Raw genomic sequence first — 21,933 nt, 5'->3', positions numbered from 1 at the left:
TGCCCTTTGCAAAGGTATTGTCTGGAGAGCGGATTTCATTCCCCCGCTTAAAGACGGTTTAAATCTAGCAAGCACCCTCCTTCCAGCGAGAAGTTTCTTCCCCTCTGTGGTGCAGCTCAGGTTTTGCAAACTTTAGCCTGAGTTGTAGCGAGAGCTGCAGCTTTGCTCCGCAGGGGTCAGAGGTGAGGGCTATTTTAACCCTAAAAGCCTGCGAATGACCAAGGTTGCAACTAGGCTTGCAATACTAATAGCTATAATTACCTCCACCCATTCCACACGGGCTTTCCCGCAGAAGAAAGGTTAGACGCGGAGGCAGAACAGCCTGGGCTTGATCGGCTCTTTGGAGGGGAGGGGAAGAAAAACAAAATAACAGCGATATGGAGGAATTTGCAAAGTGCTCCATTTGCTTGTGGGATTGGAGGCTCCCCCCTTTTTTTTTTGCCAGCATTCCCAAGGCGCTGGGGCTTTGTCTTAGAAGGAATGGAGTGTCTGAATGGTGTGAAAGGGACAGAGAGGGTCGCTTCAAATCGATTTTACTTGTCCTCTCTGTCTTTTCGGATCAGCGCCCTTCAATGGACACATAGGTGCTCTTTCAACCAAAAACTTGTGCAACATTTTCTGGCTGTATTGGTGCTAAATACAATAAATGCTGGGCAGATTTTTTTTTTCTTCTTTCCAAAGCAGAAAGCACCCTAATTAAATTGTTTTATATGGACAGTCAAGACAGACCAATTAAGTATGCATTAGTATAAAGATATATTCTGGAGATAAGCTCTCTATAGAAGTCCTGTCTGAACAAGGTGTGGAAAGTGTCATCTGGGACAGAGGTTGGAACAGTTTTTGATATGGATTTTTTTCCCCTCCCTCTTTCCATTCCTTCTCTACCAGAAGAGGGGACTGATTAAGTTAGGGGAAAGCTATTAGCTAAAAGGGGTTTCTAAGCAAAGTTAACAGGTGGATATCGCTGGGTTTTTTTTAAATACTTTGAATATTTAATCCCTGAAAACACACACACACACACACACACACACGCGCGCGCGCGCACACACACACATTTAGGCTAGGCAGCTGTATATTCAGGTCATATACCTCCCTAGAAGATGCATGCCTTTCCCTATATATCTATAGATGCGTGCCTTTCCCTATATATCTATAGATATATAGAGAAAGGCATGCATCTTCTAGGCTAAATATCTCTCTCTCTCCATATAGATATAGATCTACAGCTCTATAGATATCTATATATAGGTGTGTAAGTGCGTATACATGTGTGTAAATATATGTATGTATATATATGCACACACGTACACACACATCTACACATACATACATACATATTTACACATACACACTCATGCACCTCGTGTGTGTAGCTTATGAGAAATGTATTTCCCTATACGTGTGTGTGCGTGCACACATATATATGGAAACGCATCTCACACGCTACATATTGAATGCATACTCCATATACAGGCATTCAATCAGATGGTGGCTCTATATAAAAATACAATGCCTGGCATGAAACAGGTCCACTACAGATAGATCTCACACGCACCGAGATCATACATAAGCCATCTAGGCTGGCTACGCATCAAGCTAGATAGCAACATCCACATATGATGTATTCGTGTAATAATTACAGCTGGAAATAGCTCCTATTCCAGGTATGGGTCTTTCCCAGGGGTGAAATAACAGATCAGGATGAAAAGCAAACACGAAGTCCTCTTTCTAGCCATGCTCTTACCCTGGAGAAAGCTCTCTGCTGTAGCTTGTCAGAGAAACTCGCTTTTTAAAATGTCCTCCCTTGTCACAGATATATGTGTGTGTATATCTATAATATATAGATACACACACACACATACATACATACATATATATACATATATTATCTATATTTATATATACATGTATAATGTGTGTGTGTATATATATTATACATGTATTATACATATATACACACATACACACACATATTTTATATATATATATATATATAGATAATGTGTGTGTGTATATGTATATATATATATATATATATATATGTATATATATGTATAGATATGTATAGATATGTCTATAGATTGAAAGCAGACTTTCCAGGCTGTTAGCAACCCCTCGGTCCCGAGGTCGCGCCTGGCTGGACCCGCGGGGACCGGGCACCTTGTGCTCCCAGCCCCTTGCGCACCAACCCGCGGAGCAGGGCGGTGCTGAGCGCGAAAGCCCATCAAGCACAAGTGGGAAGGCAGAGCCCAGGTCGTGGCAGAGCCAGGGATTCAACCCAAAGGGCTGGGAAGGGGCCAAGGGGCCGGGCGGGCGGGGGCAGCTCGGAGGTCCCCGCCGCTCGGGAAGCGCTGGAGCATCCCAGGGAGATGACGGAGCTGCTCGAGTAACTCATTCATTGCACAAGTGCTTTAATGGCAGAGTAAACAGGTTGGGGGCAGACAATTTTCAAGCCTGTGTGTCTCTCTTTACTGGTTACCTTCGAGGATAAATCATCGCATACTGTAGGAGCAGCAAAGCACTCGTCCAAAGGAGATCTCAGCAAGTCTCCTCCCGGACAATAGTCCACCTCCTGTTGGGCTGGGTATCGATCAGGAGAGGAGCTGAAGATGTCACCACACTAAATATTTACTGATCACACACAAATAGCAGGGACTTGAACGATTTTCTCCTGTGAGGAGAGCAGAGAGAGAAGGGTAAATCATTTTATTAGTGTGTATAAAGCAAAGAGCACACTCTGGCTTGGAGTGTTTTAAGATGTGTCTTCAGCTGGATGAAAAGAGTTAGGGAAATCGATACGAAGTGATTAGGCGACCCAGTAGTGTCAAAGAGAGAGGCTGGGAATTTCATGGATTTGGTTATACTGGGGGGGGGGTATGGAGAGATTAAAGGGAGGAACCCATTGTAGCAGAACCAATGAAAAAATATCATCTAATCAGACCCGAAGAAGGTAGGGAAAGGAATAAGCCCCACATTTCTCCAGCATCGCAGCAGGCAGACAGGAGAGGGGAGGAAAAAAAAAAAAAGAAAGAAAAAAAGAGGGACACACATGAAACACGAACAGGAGGAAAAATAGAAATGCTATAGGGAAAATCCAGGAGAGGGACATGCAAGTCCGCCTCCCATGTACAGCAATGAGTGAAGCACGGAGAAAATGGTGACAAAAGGCACACAGCCGGAGAAAGGAGAGGGCTGGAGCAAATGACTGTCAGCCTCGGAGATCAAGTTGAAGGGACTTCAGCTCTGGATGTCCATCAGGCAGGAGCATCTCTGCCCACAGGAGCCGGGGGGAGGATTCAGCTTGGCTCTGGGATTTACAACCCAGTTGGCACACGTCTCTCCCCAGTCCCGCGTCTCCCTCCCAATAAAGGTGGCAAAAAAAAAAAGAGATCAGCCCATCACAGCCTCCGCACAGGGCATCTCCAAAGGGCTGCACCCCTGGCACCAGCAGCTCTGGACGGGGCACACATTGGCTTTAAAAACCCCTCTCCGCCCCCCTGGGGGCTTAACTTGGGGCATTTCTACTGCAGGAGCTTGAACCCCAGCCCTTCAGTGCATCCTCCTGCCCATTTTTCTGGGCACTGATGGCTTAGGAGTCTGCCTGCACCACTCAGGGGGCAGCTCCAAACCGACGAGGACCCTCTTGGAAGAGGCTCTTTAGAGAGGCAGGGCAAGGGATGTATTCCCCAGGATCAAGGACAAGGGATGTATTCCCCAGGATCAAGGACACTGGGATAACACTCAGCTGCTGCGAGCATCTCTGCTGTGGCAAACAGCAGGCAAGCGAGGCAACAGGACGGAGGGCAAGTTGGAGAGGCAGCTTGAACCGCTGCTATTTTCCGAGAGGGAGGACAGGCATCCTAAGAAGCCTCTGACCAGCCCTGAGGGCTTTTCACTTCTCCCCCCCGGCTGCTAATTTTGCTGCTGGAAAGTTAGGGACAGCTGCATACAGTCAAGCCCTTTGCACCAGGGGAACTTTGCACGAGCCTTTGCAATGCCCTTCATCCAGAGCCTCTTCCCCCCAGTGCGGGGCCACTGCTGCTTCACTTCTAGGTGGTGGTGGTGGGGGGGATATTAGCTGCATTTCATGTCAGCCCACAGGGTTGATGCAGCTCTGTAGGATCACTAATGCAACAGGAAACCCGGGATAGACACAGCCTAATTAACAGTTTTCCATAGCTGAAGCGATTTTTAAGAATCCCAGTGGATTAGACCAATATGTTCAGGTGCGAGGCTGCGAGGGCCTGCAACTCCTTTCACTATAATCTTATAACCTCCTTACCTAATTCCTTAGATCGCAGATAGGAAGAGTCTGACCCTGGAGGTCGCAAGAGCTTGGTTTCATTAACCCTCCCCTCTCCAGCACAGAACCAAGGTTAACCACGCTCATCTAAAGGAAGTGTGTGTGTGTGTTGGGGGTGAGGGGGACACAGAAAAAAAAAAAAAGCAAAAAAAAGAAGAAGAAACCCCCCCACAAAACAACAAGGGACTTTGCAGGACTGTTTGATTCAGGCTGGATGCAAGGCTTCAGATGCTTTCTGCTCTTTTCCATTCCATTTCTCCCTCTAATCCGAAGGAAAATGGGGATGGAAAGAGAACAGTGTGCTCCGCCTCTGTGCCACACGCCTGTATCCATTGCACGCAGATAGGGCTTAGAAATGCACACTCATGTTGGTGGAACAATTCTTTTGATTTATTCCATTGCAGATTTTCTTGTCCACTCTATTTTTTTGTTGGTGGTGGTGGTGGCGGCAAAGAGTGGAGCCTTCGAAAAATGACAGCTCTTGCAAGAGGCAAAAGCACATTCGCCATCAGCAGCTTCCCCTTGAGCTCCTTGTTCCTAGTCAAACTATAACCCTTAAGGAAGACATCTAGAAATGATTCCCAAAGTAGATTTGCCTGCTAGCACACCTGGCTGATATTTTAATAGGCAGTCCCATTGTATTGATTCAGGATTCATCACTGATGTTGCAAGTTAATAACTCTCACATTATATCTATATGTCTGCCTACATAATTGCATACCAAAGAATATTACTGCAGAAGTTGTCTTTTTTTTTTTTTTGCTGCATATTCTCGGCTCTTAAATCTTTTAATACATTGAACGGTTTTTTTTGGGGAAAAAAGGCTTTTGAACTACATGTTTAAGTAATGGAGTTGTTTGGTGCAATACAGGTTTCTATATATTTCACACACACACTGTCATATGCAAATCCTAACCTATGCATTTGAACTGCTTTTTTGCTCCCCCCCCCAGTCTGAAGACAGAAATATGTGCACTATTCAGAGGTGCGTACATTTTTGGTAAGTGCATTTAAATATGATCTCCATATATATTTATTATAGTTTCAGATTTTTTGGATAATAGCTGAAATAGCAAAGAATCTGCCTGCTGATTGATTCAGCTGTTTGCCTATTTAACAAACCCTGCCTTATATAGAAAATGATATTTTATCCCTCATTCGGCAAAACAGTCTGGTTTAGAAGTAAACAAAAATTAAGAACAAAAATGTAACAACAAAATTATTTTAATCCCTAGCTATATTTTTACTCTGCTTCCTTTCAAGAATGATGTCTTTATAGTGGTTTTTGATTTTTTGAGTGACATGTTCAAAAATAATTACTGGAATCACAGACTACTGCAAGTATGAGATCATAACATTTAAAATACTCAGTTTCAAAAATAAAACTGTTATCAAGTAATCAACTGTAAAAATGATCTATATTTCTTTTTACATCTTACAATTTTAAGGATTTTTTTTTTTTCACCGCAGAAGCATAGACAGTTTAAGGAGGTATTTACTTTCTTCCAGGGCCCGTGTCAGGCATTACATAAATAGAAATACAGCTCTCAGAAACCACCCCCCCACAATAAGTAGACAGAGATATAGACAGACAGATATATATGTAAGCAAAGCTGAACAATATTAGATATGAAAGGAGGGGACAGCTTTTAATCAACTGCATATTTATAACCGCCATAATTAAAGCTACATTCTTGCCATTCTCTTTCCTCTGAAAGACTCCAGCTTTTTTGGAAATATGAAGTGCATATATTACACTCTATACCCTGAATTGAATTAAGATGAGCTATTTTATACAGTAGTAAAATAACTGTCTGCCCTCAATGCTTAAGTTTCAACTGCCTATCAATCTATGTATCATTTTCTTTAGATTTTTTTTTTCCCTCCTCCTGTTCGAAGACCTTGGTTAAAATGGTACTATGCTTGTATCAAAGTCTAATTTCTAACAGTAAGAAATTAATCAGTCTTATCCAAAATAATCCTGTGTGTTTGACTGAAGTAAATTGGATGAGATTTTTATCATGTTAAAGAGTTAAAGCAAAGGGATACCAGCAGTGAAAAATGGCACGTATGGTCTCTCCAGACTAGCTTGCATTATATCACATCAGGAAATACAAGTTTTAAAAACTAAGACCAGTTTTAGGTTTTCATAGGAAACAATTACATTCAACTGTGCTTCCAAAGAGAACGTTCCTTCCAGCTACAGCGCTTCACTTTGATCTGAGTATTATCTGGTAATAAAATAACCATATTCTGGCTTTTAAACATATTGGCGATTAAATAAATGTTATGCTTTCAATCACATTCTAACCTTTTTCTGGTAGAGACCCCTTAGCTGTATTCAGTGGAGTTCTTTTGTATTTGTTCTATATTTTAGTATATTTTGGTACTGTGTTTTAGGATTTGTGCTGCAGGGGTAGAAAATAAACTCAGAAACAGAGCGGGATCATTTCCAACCTGTGAAATGTGTGCTTTTTAGCATAGTTATTTAGTTCAGGCTTCTTTTGCACTTGTTGTATTCAATAATCATCCCTCATCTCAGTAACTACTGCAAAAACCATTTTGGCAATACAATGATATGTATATATCCATGATTTTTTTTTTTTTTTTGCGTTTGGGAATTAATCATTTTGACTCATCCTGAACAGTTGACCACCCCTTTGTATTTCACACCCAGTTGCAGTACTTCGTACAGACATGGCAATGACAGCAGAGGCTGAGAACTCCGGTTCTTTAGAATAAGAGGAGGTGGGGGAGATTTTTTAAAAAAAAAATATCCCTTAATAGTTCAGTTTCAGTACAACAATGAAACAGTTTTGATAACATTGCTCATGGGTTGCTCTGTCACATAAAGTTTTCTTAATAATAAAAAAAGAAGAAACTTTATCCCTCCAAAATTAAAATAGGGCAGATGTTGAGTATGGTTTATATTATACAGCCACGCCAGTCCTTTGCCTTTGGCACTAAGGTGTCTGACTTTTTCTTCAGCCTCTGTCTGTTTCTCACTGAAAGGTATGACTCCTTCCCTAGCTTTTGAGGTTGAATACTTTTCTTTTTTTAATTGGAGTCGTAAACAAATCATTTCATCATATACATTCTGTTATCTGCATTGCTCCAGCCAGCCAGCCAGCCAGCGAGGAAAAGCTTTGGGAAAAAAAAAAAAGGGATCATTCCACGAGCAGAAGAGAAAATCGAAGCAGTAAACACTGTTCTTAGAGAATTCGGCTCTGGATGGCTGTAGCTACACTTACATGATGAGAGCGGGCTCATTACAACTGGCTTCCAAGACCTAAGAGGTTTAAATTTGCTCACTTGCCAGCAGCATTTTAGAGAGGCATAAGGCCCCATCACTTCAGATATTTAAAACTAGACTGGACAAAGCCCTAGAAAAGCTACAGTAGAATGGAGAGGGTTCTGCACCGACAGGGGAATGGAGCAGATGATTCTTATTGTTAACGCTATGAAAATTGTAGCTGTTCAGTTTTTGAGGACATTACGGTACTTTTCTTTCATATTAGCAGGGTAGAATTGATTGTTCATTTGGAGCAGCCAAGTTGAGACTGAGATGAGACATACAGCAAGCAGAGAGGGATGTTCAAGTTACTGCGGTTTTCAATGATAAAAATCATACAGGATGGTGCTTTAGAACAACTCCCCCCCCACAAAAAAACAAAAACAAAAACCCACGCAGGGGACACAAAACGCAGAAGTAAACTTTAATAAGCAACTGTTGGAAGTGAATCAGAATTTCTTTCTGAATTAGATATTTGGAAGCAGGAAAAGAGCAAAAGCTATTTCACCCCCCCCTCTTTTTTTAAGGCGTTGCTAACTTTTATGATTTTTTTTTCTCTTCCTCTTTTACTATCTGTCTTTGTGCCTCAGGGCCAGTGAAAGAACACTGCAGATTCTAGATTGCTTTCAGAGTTTGCCTTTGCTGATGATGGATTACCATGTCAATTTAAACGGCATAGGATTAATTTGTTTCAATGATTTCTCTTTAGGCTGAATGCCAGCCTTTTTTCTATCTCTCCCCTTGCTCTTCAGAATAATAATATTAAAAAAACCCCCCCTTAAAACAAACCCAAATGCTTTTGATATCCCACGTTAAAGAGACAATAATAGAAATAGACAAGTTAGGTGTAATGTTGCAACACAGTTATAGGTTTGAGTGTTTTTATCTCATTCTAAAAGGCTGAAGCATACAGTCAGTCACATTAAAATGAAATTGGATCCAACGTTTATTCAATAAATACTTGTCTTGTAGGTAATCCAGAGCAGAGTGCTTTTGACACATAAGGACTTAATTTGTCTTGGATAACAAGTTATTAATATGGCACATTTAAACTTGCCACCTACAATAAGGTCATTTAGATCTATAACATGACTTGCAGGATGGCTTTCAAGAACTTCATAAAAGCTAGCAACAAAGTTTGAGATAACATTTTCGCTCACAAATGCCGCTACCCATTTGTGCATATTATTCCTTGCTCGCGTCATGTAAACAAGAGCATTTAGGCCAGCATGCTCCATCTAACTTGGGAAAGAGTATCAGGAGGGCACTTTTAAAAGCCAGTTGAAAGGTCTGAAGGAAGCAAGAAAAGCAAACCCACTTTAAAACGAATATTCTTTAAAGCGGTGCTGCTTTGCTAGCAAACTCATTCCAGCCTGCAAAGCGATACAACTGACATTGGTTCGGAGGTGACATCCTCATACATTCACACCAAGGCTCGTCCATGTGGTTTGCAAATGACTTGCTTTTAATAATAAGCAAGGAAGTTTAAGCTTAATCCACCTATAAATGTTATTGCTCTCATTTGACTGTGCAATGTTTGTTCATGCATTAGCTGCATGTATAAGGAGAACATGCTTGTGGTCTGTGTAGAGCTGAGTACTCACGGATGCTTTGGTATGAAAGGTTTTGAAACCAAAGTACTGCGCAATGAATTGTTCCAAAATGTGATAAACTGGGAAAAGGATGCCTTCTGCTTCCCTACTTCCTCTGCCTTAGCCTCAAAGTGCCAGTAAGGGTTGTATTATGACAGGTATATTTTGCCTAGCGGGCACACTATGCCGAAAGCACTCTGCAGCCAGTATCTCTAGTTCCACAGTAGCTGGGAGCTTTGTTATGTTGCTTTAGTTTATAAAGTTCTTGGTTGCTCTCTTCAGAGTAGATTCTGTATCTTTAAGAAACTAAATCTCCTTTTTAAAAGCTCTTCCTGAGAAAAGGATGTTACACATGAGTAGAAAAATGCAGTCAAGAAAGGCTAATTGAATGAAAAGGGAGAATTAGGTTAAAAAATAGAATACAATCTAGTATCACATTTTCACTAGTGTAACCTGAAATGAAGGTGTCTCCAAGTCCCTAGTGATGCCAGAGTGTTTAGATGTTGGGCACAGATGGAGACACCTATTGAAATGTGTCTGAAGAAGATTAATAGGACTTGTCAGTGTTGGGAAAGCACTGCTTTGCTGTAAATTTCTACTAGCACAAGATGAATTACCGATGAATGCTCAGTTATCAACCCCATCACTATCATTCGACACTAAATCAAATTGAGCAGTTATCTACAATCAGAAAATTTCTTTTAAAAATAGGCATACACCTTTAGGCTTAAATGCTTTAATAAAAACACCTCACAAGACAATACCTTCTGTGCTGTGTGGGTAGGCTTGCTAAGGGATATATTTTAAAGTTTTTTCACAAAAAAGCATCCACGTGTAGTGTAAAACTGGGCTTGTCAAATCACAGAAGTAATAATTCACAAATTATTAGTTACATCATATAGCATCTTTAGTCTGGGCCTAATCCAAAGCCTATTACAGTGAATAAGAGGCTTTCCATTAACTTTAACGGGCTTTGGATCAGGCCTTATTCTATCTGTGAAACAAGGGTGTTTTTTCCGGGTGGCAAGAGAGGTTTCCCTACCTTAAAGACAACTTATCCAAACCACATTTTAAAGGCAAGTGGCTGTCAAGACTCAGCACATATGCAAGATAACAATAATAAAACATGTACATAGGCAATGATAACTTAATACAAAGAAGTGTGTGATGAATACATGAATGATATTTGGTGAAATTTTTTTTCTTTCCATCTTTTCTTGACAACTTGCAAAACTACCACGGGCATTTACCAGCCTAAAGACAGAATCCACTAGCCTTGCCTTTACTGCAATGAGGATTAAAATCAAACAAGATGTTTTTGATTCACTCTCAAGAATTTCTTCCCTCTCAGCCTGGTCTAGTAGTAATTTTGCTAGGCTGATTTATTCCAGCATGTTTCTAAAAAGCATCCTTTCTTTTTCATTATTGGGGAGTGCAGTCACTTATGTTTGGGGAGGAAAACTTGGGATATTTCTCATATCTCGTCTGTGTACCCAGACATATCTATGTGGTTAATCAATGACAACATTTCCAACCTTCAGAATCAGGCCTGATCTATACAACTTTTAATAACCGCTCACTACCTTCTTGGCAAACCATTTATCCCTCTCTTTGTTTTCCTATACCTTACCCATGCTTTGTATTACTTTTTTGCTACGTATGACATGCTTCTTTCCCCTGGGCTGCAGCTCATGATAAAAGCTTCAAAGCTTTTGCCCATTTCCCATCTTTACCCCTCAAAACCTCTTACTGATCAATCAAAAAAATAATCGCTGGGTAAGTGGTAGTAGTAGTTTTCCTCTCTGTTTTCGGATTCTGGTTTGCACATTAAAATTCATGCATTTCCTGCTCCCCAACTGGTGTAAACCACTGGCTTTCAATACAGCACAACTATTTTAAACCAATAGAGAATCCAGCTCTTTTAATTTATAACCCATTAAAACTTTCCCCTTAACATCTTTTTTTGAGGGCAAAATTCTTTATGTATGTTAATATTACAGAGAGTACTACTGCAGACTTTCACGTTTTGCCAGAAACAAAGAGCATATTAATAAAGTCGAATGCAGTGAAAAACTAGCTAGATTGCAGTGGCGGAGAATTATGAACTAGTGAACATAATCCATAAACTCCATTTGGTTACTATAATACTCCAATCTGTATTTATTACAACCCCACTCTGATGCTTATACAACCAAAATTGCTAGATTTATACACCCTAATGGTTTCACAATGGGAAAAACCTGTGTTCTTTATCTTTCTTTTCCTGTCCCAAATAACCCCCTTCCACATACACTCCAGGCTTTTCTGGACCTTGTCTGGGTTTAATCACAGGCTGCGGGACAAAATGTGCATTATTAAGAAATATAAATATTTTCAGAAGCAATCAAAGGGTTGAAAGATTGATTCGGCATGTAGATTGGATTTAATTCGAAGCAGCTTTGTTCTAATGAGGACTACTGGAATACAAAGACAGCAGCCGCTTATGGCCACCAGTTGGGAACTTCGAATCCTTGCTATAACCTGTCAAGAATTTCAAGGAACTGCTAGGTACTAAGGAACAAAGTGGCGGGGGTAGCTGGGGGTCTTAGTGTTTTCAACCTCCTCCTCCAGAGAACAGATTAACATTTCATAGGAACTGTCTTGCAAAAATGACAGTTATGTCTAATTTCTCATGGCATATGGGGCCAAATTCTGCTGATCCTCACTCAGGCAAAGCTCCTGCTGACTTTAACAGTTGTTTTGTTTAAGGAAGGACTGCAAAAATTGAGTGGGAATGGGGCCAATTTCTCAACGGGCATAAATCAGCAGAGCCAACGTGAATTGAATGGATCCATGACCGTTTACCCTCACGGGGAATCCAACCCGGCTAGGTTTAACAGTGGCTGGCATAGATACCTTTTGGACCAGATCCTGCTGCCCTGCCTTATGAACGCAATGGGACTATTTACAGCAGAGGGTGCTACTCAGAGTGAACAAGTCTGGCGAGACCTGGCTTTCTACTGGCCAGGGAGGTGATGTATTATTGTGGGCTGGCCTGAAAGAAATTATATACACCTTGCTCACAGAACAGGGGCATTGGTAACGACTATCATTAACCAAATCTGACACTGAGTTGCTTCCTCTTGAAGCTTTAAAATCTCTGAATATACCTTCTTTGCAGTGCAGACGGAACATCCCAGGTACTTGGGGCATGCAGGACTCTGGCCACTTTACTAAACACAGTGCCGTGTAGCGCAGTTCGAATCACAATACATCCAGGATCAAAACACTGACGAGTTCTTCCCCCCTCCCTTCAACACTCCCATTACCACTTTTGTCCACACAGGCATTAGAAAGAGAGGCAGCTTGAATTTTCTGAACTGTTTCACCCATCCACAGCTGGAATTCCAAAGTGAAATGAAAATGCCTTTAAAATCAACACTACATGGGAGCCTGAGAGAACAAGTTTTCCTTTGTTGTAGGGTATAGTATTATTTGCTGTAGGTTTTTGATATACATTCTAAATTAGGCCTGCAAAGGCATGCTTCATCTTTAATTCATCACTCTCAGCTGAAAGAGATTAGCAATGTCTAGCACGCACCCTTCGTATGGTGCTGACCTCATCAAGTATGGCCTGAAATTAATTAGCCTCATTCATTCCAAATGGAAAAGGATAATGGAGCTGCATTTTAGAGATGACCATCACAAATTGTATGCAGCATATTTAAAAGCCCCCCTATTTTCAAACTATGTAGATTAAAATTCTTTCCAGCACTTGCAATATGTCAGAGTTATCAAGGCACCGGGGGCAGCAACGGTCCCGTTTTGATTTGTGGAACTGGAAGTCACATTTTGTGCGTGTGGCTATAAATGAAGCAAGTCTGTCGTCATGACAGAACACCTGGAATTCATCTGATGTTTCCAGGTGCTTGGGCACGCTTGGCATCAAACCCTTGATGTTTAAATGTTCTTCTGCCAGGTCATTTCAATCAATCCGAAAGAGGTGTCCCCTTTCCCAAACGTCAACTTGGGCTTGGACCTCCACGTCTCTCATAATCTAACCAGAAATCAGAGTGGACGTGAAACAACGTCGCTCTTCAGAGTGCTGGGTAGTAAATAGGGACTTGTTAGGTTGAAGCTTTTAGATATTCGTGGGCTGGATTTGCAGAAATATTCAGGTACCTAAGGATGCAGAGGCACGAAGGGCAAGATTTGTATACGTATTTAGGTTCCTCTTCTCTACAGGTTTCTAAAGGAGGTAGGCACCTAAGCTCTTTTGATAAATCCCACAACATACTCATCTACATCTTTAGGCACCTTTACAAATCAGCCACGTTTTAAACTATTGTAGCGAAGGTTTTTTCACCATTGAATTACAGAGCTCCACACACAACACATACTTAAGGCTGGTTTCTTCGCCACTGAATGGGGCGGAATCAAGGTTGTGACCATCAGACCTTCTTTCATACCTAGCAAAATGTTTTATTAGGGCTCTTTGAGACAGGTTGTATACAATTCTTAGATAAAGGTAGGGGCTGGGTGCTGGATCAGGCCCTAAGATGTTTATAAGCACCACCCTCTCCCAATAACAAAGAAGAAATCTCTCTATACATGCAACACTTGAAAACCTAAGTATGAACTTTGCTACACCACAGTGGTCCAGTATTGTTTGCAGTATTGTGGCTCTAATATTGTTTTGTGCCTGATACACAAGAAAGAGGAATATGCCCGTGATAACCCAACTGTGCGACATCTGCTGTGATCACCCAATGCCCTGAAATGTGAGCTTTAATTATCCTTCCTTTATGCATATTTAACCACAAATATTTTTCCTGTAAAGGATCTCACAGGAATCAAACTCTCACCCTGTTCAAACTCAGGCCTGTTACTGCAACTCCCTGAACTTCTATTTGCCCGCTCATCTGACCCAGGTGGGAACCACTCACATCTTGGAGCTTCCAGGTTTAGGTTGGTCAAATAAAATGAATAGATGTTATGAACAGAAGAAGAAATCATGCCATACCGATAAAAGCCGTCTTTTCAGGGGCAACACAGAATAGATTAAACGGTTGTGTTAGCCTGTATAGTGATCCCATGTCAATTTTGTTTGTAGATGTTATCTCCGCTCAGAACGGTTTCCTCCTAAATTAAACAGACTGGTGAAGATATGAGAAGCATCTTGAGCCAAATATATACAGATTTGTACACAGAAGCCTTCTGATCCCCGAGCAACCCACAGTAAAATCTTGTCACAACGGAATAATAAACATTTATCATATTTTTCAACTTTCCAAAGTTCGTAGTGTACCAAGACAATTGCAACTGGCTCTCTTCGTTTGTCTCTCAGGTGAGGATCAAGATTCGGCAAGATGATTGCTTGCCTGGCATCCTATGAACTAACTGCATCTGATCATGAATTTTACTGGATATAATCTGTCTTCAGCAGGTCCCTCCTCTCTCCCAGCACACCCCCTCCTCTTTCCAGTCTCTCCCCACTCCCCCTAAGGAAACTGGTATTTTGGTTGGTTTATTTTAACAGGAAGAAGCAGTTCATAAATTCCAGCTAGGTGGGGTGATTCACGTGGGACAAGAACACATCTTTAAAAATAAGCGGAACACACATTCTGAGGCATATGTAACATTTCTAAGTAAGCACAGATTTTCAATTCAGCCGTTTTAGTACTGAAAAAAATCAATATCCTCGATAATCCAAGGCATTCAGATGAATTTGAACTGTCGTGATTACCATTTTATTTCTTGCAGAATGGTTAGACTGGGAGGCCTACTCATGATACGAGACTTTTTTTCACTTAGGAGCTACCTGTATTTTTGGATTCAAGATGCAAGCAATTCCGTCATCCAAAAAAGGGTCATTAAGATTGTATTCAAATTGGTAGCTTGATTCATCCCTCTCCAGTGAGGACTCCAAAAATGAATATTATTTGGCTTTTTTTAATATAAATATCATATAACAAAGATCTTTAAATGATGCTGCTTACCCAACCAGATTCCAAAACACGCGGCATGTTCCCATTCACGTTGATGGTAAACCTCAGCTTCTTCTAGGCAGGGGTTTGTAAGCCCTAGAGTACAATTTAGGACGGGGGGAAAAAAACAAAGTTGGGAACAACAACGTATCTAGAAAGTGTGGATTGGTTTAGATAAGCAAGATGCAATTGCCAACACTGGAATTTGGTGACGGCACTCTGAGTGCAAGAAGCAAATCTTTACCCATTCAAGCAAAAATTTACTTACTTTCAATAACGGCATTCATGAGACACTGCAGTGGCAGACTGACATCAGTGGGTGACCTTCTGGACTCAGGCTGCCTATTGCCACCCTAAGCAAAATGTAGCAAGTTCATCAGAGGATGGTCATCAACTCTGAATGCTCCCTTGTGGGCGTAAGTCAGATTTTTAACCTAAGCCAGGATTTTTGCTGTGTTTCCTTCTGAGGGGTGGTGTGGTGGTGGTGGGGGGGGTTGTTTCTGAATGTGGGGCTTGTGCCAAGGTCAGAGTCATTTGGGATCATTTGTGTTCGTACATACTAAGGAAGAGGGGGGAGCTTTTCTAAGGTACAACAGGCAAGTAGGTGTTCAACTTTTCTTTGAAAGGTAGTTGTAGCTGGGTGCCCGAATCACTGACCTGATGTGGTTTCTCTTAAGCCCCTGTGAAATGACAAGTCCAGGACTATCCAAACCAAGTGGCACAGGGGAAACTGAAGATGTTGGCGCTGCACGCAGCAGTCTTTCACATCCCAGTTAAATTATTTGGCTCTTCCTTCCCTTTCTCTTCTAATATTAGCACAAACTATTAGCCCTTAGGAATAATTACAACAGCATTTCTGTTAATGAAAGCCCCGAGCCAGTAACTCATTTTCCTGTTTCTCCGTTCAGCCTAACTCTAGGCATGCCGTTCTAAGCTGTTCCTGTGCCAAAAGTTGGGGTTCGAAGGCTCATTTTGTAGCCCTGTAACCAACAGGAAAACAGATACTTCTTATGGGATGAGGGTGTAAATCCATGGTGCCTCTCTTGTCATGTTGTCACCCACTTATACAAAGTTTTCATGCATCTTTATGTGCACCATGCAGAAATTCCAGAAAGCAGGCTCAGTTGGAGAAGGAGGGGACATTGGACAAAGCTCTATATACACTTCACGTGGGCCTTTGAAAGAGCTGGCAGCTGGATCTTTATGTTAATACACCACCAGCCTATGAAATGAATGTCTAGGACTTCGGTGAACTTCTGCTCATGAGGCCTCTTTGAAGTCAATGGGGTGGATCCCTGGCCTGAAATAAGCTCCCTGTTGCACCGCTTCAGTAGAAGTCCAGGGATAAGCTGCCTTAAAGGGCCCCGGAAGATTCCCTCGGTACAGGAGAAATCTCCTGTACCATGAAGCTAGCAAGGCCCTCTTTACGCTAGGCTAGCCATCACAGAGGACTAACAAGCATGGAGGGAGGCTGGAGGCTTCTGGGTCAGCTGAAGAACCATGGAAGCTGCTGCTGCACCTTGTTCAAGCCCTAGTCAGCACAGAGGACCTGGGGTGGCAGAGAGGTGTCTTTAACCACCTTTGCCTTTTTTCTCAACTGTACTTTTATATAACTCTGTGAAGCTGGGAATGAAACCCAGTGCACCTGTACAACTAAACTAAGGCACAATTTGGTTCGCTGAGTGGATTTATCACGGGTCTCTGTAGGGTTCAGTACATACCAAGTTTGACTTCAAGTTCCTGTAAGGATGAGTCCTTTGTACAAGCTAAAATGAACAGGCATGATACTAGAGAAGAACAAGATACTTTAGATTTAAAAAAACATCTATTTGACCTTTCATCCAGCTCCAGAACCAAACTCAGTCTGATCCTTTTCTGTCTTTTTTTTTCTAGATGCAGAAAGCAACAGCACAATATTGTGCCATAATGAATTCTTCATCATGATTGAAAAAGTGCAAAAGGGAAACATGTTTAATAGGCTGAAAAATAAGAAAGACCAGCTAATGGAAGGTGAGTGGATGATAGTTTCCACTGAGTTTTAATGGATGTGTGTGTGCATGGTGATAAACTCCTGTGGTCAGAGACTGATGGAATAAAGCTGAAATAAGTCACCAGGTAAATGTTCTCAGTGACAATCTTTGTGGAACATGCTACGTCCCCAAAGCAAAACTGGCATTACATGTGCTCCCCTCTGAGTGGGATACGCTGTTTGCTCAGGTCTTCAGGTAACTGTGTCTATGAAGTCAACACATACAAGTCACAGGATGTCAGAGCAAATAATGGGATCCTTTGCACATATATATTATAATGAACTCCCCCTCCCACACAAGCTGAGTTATAGATGGGCATGGCTTGAAAATGAAGCCAGAAGAATGGGAATTGGAATTCGGTAATTTTGGACATTGTGGCCTGCGTCAGAGGCCACTGCTGCTATGTCGTTGTACTGGATATGTTAAAAGTTTGCTGTTTTTTCTATTATTGTGTTCTGTTATACCCCTGGCGCTCTGTTTTGTACAGTGTAGTCTAAAAGTTTAAATATGGATAAAGAAGCCTAGAATTAAAAAAAAAAAATCCTTGTTGGCTATTACTGGTGAACACCAGACCCTTATCTGGAGTAAATAGATGCAGTTCCAATAGCATCAAATGGCATCACACTACTTTATGCCAGTTAAAGCTCCAGTCCTGGTCTTGCTGCTTGTACTCAGGCAGAACACTGCGCTAACCGTGCTAGAGTAAGACCAGCAGGACTGGGTCGTGAGCGAGTGTCTGAGTTGCAAGGCACATGAATGCCTGCCAAGGGAGCTCAGCCATGCTCAGAAGTATGTAAAGTGCTGGAGCTGAAAAGTGTCAGAGTAGCATTTGTGACCAATTACCCGAGATGAAGAGGGCAGAGTTATGTTTACACGTAGTAATGGGCAGCAATTCCAGTTCACAAGCTTGCACTGGATTTCCTTCCAGCCCTGGCACTCCTGTGCACATTTCCACTCGCTTGCACAGAGCAGGGGGAAAAAACCCCAGGACTAACAACTTGCAAATACAAACAAGCAAACATATGACAACAACAACAAATGAGGGAAGGAAACTGCCATGTAGCAGCCGGGTAATTAAACATATACTGCAATATGCAAAAAAGATCATGGATCATTGTATCAGTAAAGTAGCTTTATCAGCTGGGCTGAAAAATTATGCATGACGTGTCTGGATTGTTATTTTTCTCCCACCTGTGAAGCCCTGAGAAATTATCTATGCAAAAGACCAAGAAGTGAAAGCTGCCTCTGCCATCTTCTGTTTAATTAACACAGGTATACAGATTTAATGCCATTTATCATGATATTTTGGATTAAATAGTAACTAACAGTTGACAATGACAATGTTATCATGAGAGCTGCAAAGAATGGCTAGAATTTGATTGTGGCAGCTATTACCATTGTGGGCAAGCACAAGCTTGTTGAAGTTTTGGCTGGGACTCAAAGGCTGGAATGAGCCTGTTCAGATTTAGGGGCAGTTTATTTTTCATTCAACAAAGGTTTATCTGCCCCTGCCCCGCAAGTTAACCCCCAGAATTGAAACAGCTTGAAAAATTATTCATCTTTCTGCTAACAGGTTCCTGATGTTAAAGGTCTGACCTGAAAAAAAGCAGTGCACAGGTCAGACTGCAAGGGTGGATAGGGGACTGAGTTGCCCCTGACCTGCAACCCTGCCAAATGTAGCTATTTTAATAGCCAAGGCAGTGTATTCCAGATCAGCAGCTCAAGAGATGCCTTCCAGCTAAGGCTTTCCTAAATATTAACTCTGTCAGTGCTGGATGATCTCACTGTGGAGATTTGCTGGGCTTGACAGTACCTCTGACGGTAAGGCTCTCTTTAAGCATCTGCAAAGTTCATAGCAAGTAGGCATTTCCTTGGCGCCACTGCCACTTGTTCCTCAATGCATCCAGAGGTGAGCCCATTTCTCTTTGATTTAAGAGACGAATATCAGCCACCCAAGGTCAAGTATTTCGGAATTCAAGTTTCAAAAAATGAGGGGCTGGCTAGTCTGCAGCAATGTCAGCTTCTTCACTGGTATACCTCAAACCTAAAGCTAGTAAGACCCTCCTCTGTCTATAAGAATGGAGTTGAATCTTCATGGTGTCCCTGTCCTTGGCCTCTCTTTTATGAATATCACATTAGGTGATAAGCAGCAGTAACGATTTTTGTGGTGAAGTCGATATTTGTCTATTAGCAACCAACAGAGATGACGCAAGTCATTTTGGGCATATCGCTAACCAGCCTCTAGATGGTAATGACTTTTGGTCACTCACCAAACAGGGCTGGATTTGGATTCATTAACTCGTGAAGAAAGACACTATATATCTCTACACATTACAAATCCTTTGGGCCATCCCATCCCCTTGAACAGGCATTGCATTTAAATAAAGCAGTGCTGCCAGCCAGAAGTAATCAAGGAGTTAAAGAGAGAGAGAGAGGAATCATCTGCAATTCTGAATGCTTATTGTGGCAGGTGTCTTCAGGCAACACTGACGCTGGCTGCTGCACTGTTGCAATGGCTGCTCTAGGACTCTTAAGGGCCAGTACGCTTTTGCGATAATTAAAAAATCCCCAACAACATCCATTACATTACCTTTGGCGTTCCCTGCCCTGCACTATTCTGTTCTCTCACATCTCCTCAAGGAGGCATAGCTGTAGAGCATGCAAACCCTAGGAGTGCAGCTAACCAGTGAATTATAATTAGCGAGGTGCTCTAATAGCTACAAAGGGGCTGTGCATGGTATACCATACCCATTTTTCCAGGCTGAAGTGAACAACTGAACTGCATTCTGCCTCATACCCAAAAAACAGTGCTGTTGAAGAGCTGTCCCATTTCCTAAACAAGCTCAGTGCTTTGGAGGCAGGGGAAAGCAGGTGATGTGCAAGCTGCAGCCACTTTTTCTGCTCGTGCCACATAAAGCTGCTTGGGGATGCAGTAGGCAGGAATGGATCCTACGTGGAGCACCTCCTCCTGTTCGTAAGCATCTTGTATTTAGGACTGTAGAACAGAAATAATAAAAATAAAAAAGTCAGCGTTTGGAGATGACGACAAGGTGCCTACTCACAACTGGGGGCAGCCATTGGCATGAGTCCAAGTAAGGCTCAAATTCACACTTTCCAGAACGGTAGTAAACCACTTTTGTTGCTCTGCCATTTTACCCCTGTACGGCGCATCTACGCATGCCTCTATGGCACCGTTGTTACTGCGCCATCATTTAGTACTTCCTTTAGCCATTATGTCACTGTAGCAATGCGCTATAGCGAGGGGGTGTCTCACTACGGTGACATAGCTGTGCCTGCCGGGCTTTGCTACGATGCTAGCACTTTGCTAGCATCTCGTATAGCTGTGCCCCCCTAGAAGACAAATTCTGCAGATTTTCCGTGCATTTGGTGAAAATATGCATGGTGCATTTCCTCAGTGAGAAAGGAAGCCAACTCTGTGCCATATCTTTATTCTCCGATCCTGGCTGAAGCTAAGACTTGGTCAGCCCCTAGGAGCAGCTGTAGAGCAAGCATAGTCATCAAAGTGCAATATGCTCTGGTTGCACAACTTCCCACCATCCCAAATATTCCCAAGGTGACACCTCACGTAGTCAGAGGAAGGGTCTGCAGTTGTGCGACACTCAGGTTTGTCACTTAGGCAAAGAAAATCTCTTGCGGTCAATTTTCTGAGTGGGATGAAGTGCCAGCAGGCAATGAGAGCAGTCGATTTAAATGATTTACTTCTTTGGGATACTATGTTTTGTTTCTGCTCCTCAACGTTTAGTGAAAAACCTGCAAATGTGCAAGTCTCTTGTTGGTGTGTTTTGTTCTTAATACAATATTCTACAGAGAGCCACCAGATCTCGTTCTTAGAGAGAAGCACTCTTGCATCATACCGTCTGTTGGGAGGGAGAGATGTGGAGACACAACGGAACGACGTTGAATGTTTTCTGTGTGTGTGTGCATGCGCACACGTGAGTGAGACCCGATGTCTATGTCTCAGACATTTAACAAGACATGATTCTGGAAAATAACACACCTTTCAAAGCGGATATTATCCCTGTCTAAATATGCAAAGTCAGGCCTTACCATGAGTAGATACCTGTGGACCTGGAAGATTCCAAGACGACAATAAAAGGTGTTGACGGTTCCTCTTTATTTCTGAAGATGTGGGTGGAGGATAAAACATAGTGTAATCTCACAAGACAACACTGCCCCAAATTAGCTGGTGAAAGTCTTGCTTGAATGAACCAATATTTTTAGACTTAGTCAGTAGCTTCCCATTCCATTTTCTTCCTTGCTATTTCTGACTGGGTTGTGAGATTCACTTCGATATCCGCATGTGCTATTTGTAGGGTGCTTTTATAACAATGCTGTGATAACACTATCTGAGCAATCACAAGTCCTCTTGCTTTCCACTTTCAGCCCATGAAATGCTGGTTCTTACTGCCAATTTCCCACCTGTAGCCAAAGGACAGGAACAAACCACCCATCAAATAGAAAAATGAAAGACTAGAAGGTAAGGATCATGGTAAGACATTCATTATTCATCCTTTGGTTTTTTTTAGCAGTCATCATCCAGTAGCACACAGAGGACCCAAGTAAGATCAGGCCTCCATTTGGTTTGGCCCCGCACAGAGAAAGAGTCTTTGCCCTAAGCCCAAAGACAAAAAGTAGACAAGTAACAGGAGGAAAAACAGACTGGAAGTGATTTATCCATGATTACACACAGGTGGCCAGTAGCAAAGTGGTGGCAAAAATTTCTGTGCTG

General features: G+C 42.0%; 1 long non-coding RNA gene across 7 annotated transcripts in view; it reads left to right on the top strand.

Annotated features, from left to right (window-relative positions):
* The window catches only part of LOC109309149, a 61,866-nt gene that overhangs the window by 6,416 nt on the left and 33,517 nt on the right, over positions 1-21,933 (top strand). For 4 of the 7 annotated variants that reach the window (XR_002100817.1, XR_002100821.1, XR_002100815.1 and 1 more), the window contains exons 2-4: positions 5,257-5,303; positions 17,047-17,163; positions 21,588-21,681. This is a non-coding gene — a long non-coding RNA (uncharacterized LOC109309149). The remainder of the gene's footprint in view (positions 1-5,256; positions 5,304-17,046; positions 17,164-21,587; positions 21,682-21,933) is intronic. The other 3 variants (XR_002100820.1, XR_002100819.1, XR_002100818.1) reach the window with 1 other exon arrangement.

Source organism: Crocodylus porosus, unplaced genomic scaffold, assembly GCF_001723895.1.
Source record: "Crocodylus porosus isolate Cpor-Errol unplaced genomic scaffold, CroPor_comp1, whole genome shotgun sequence".
NCBI classification, from domain to species: domain Eukaryota; kingdom Metazoa; phylum Chordata; order Crocodylia; family Crocodylidae; genus Crocodylus; species Crocodylus porosus.
Note: the sequence above shows the minus strand (reverse complement) of the source record. Positions and strands in the feature narration are given on the sequence as shown.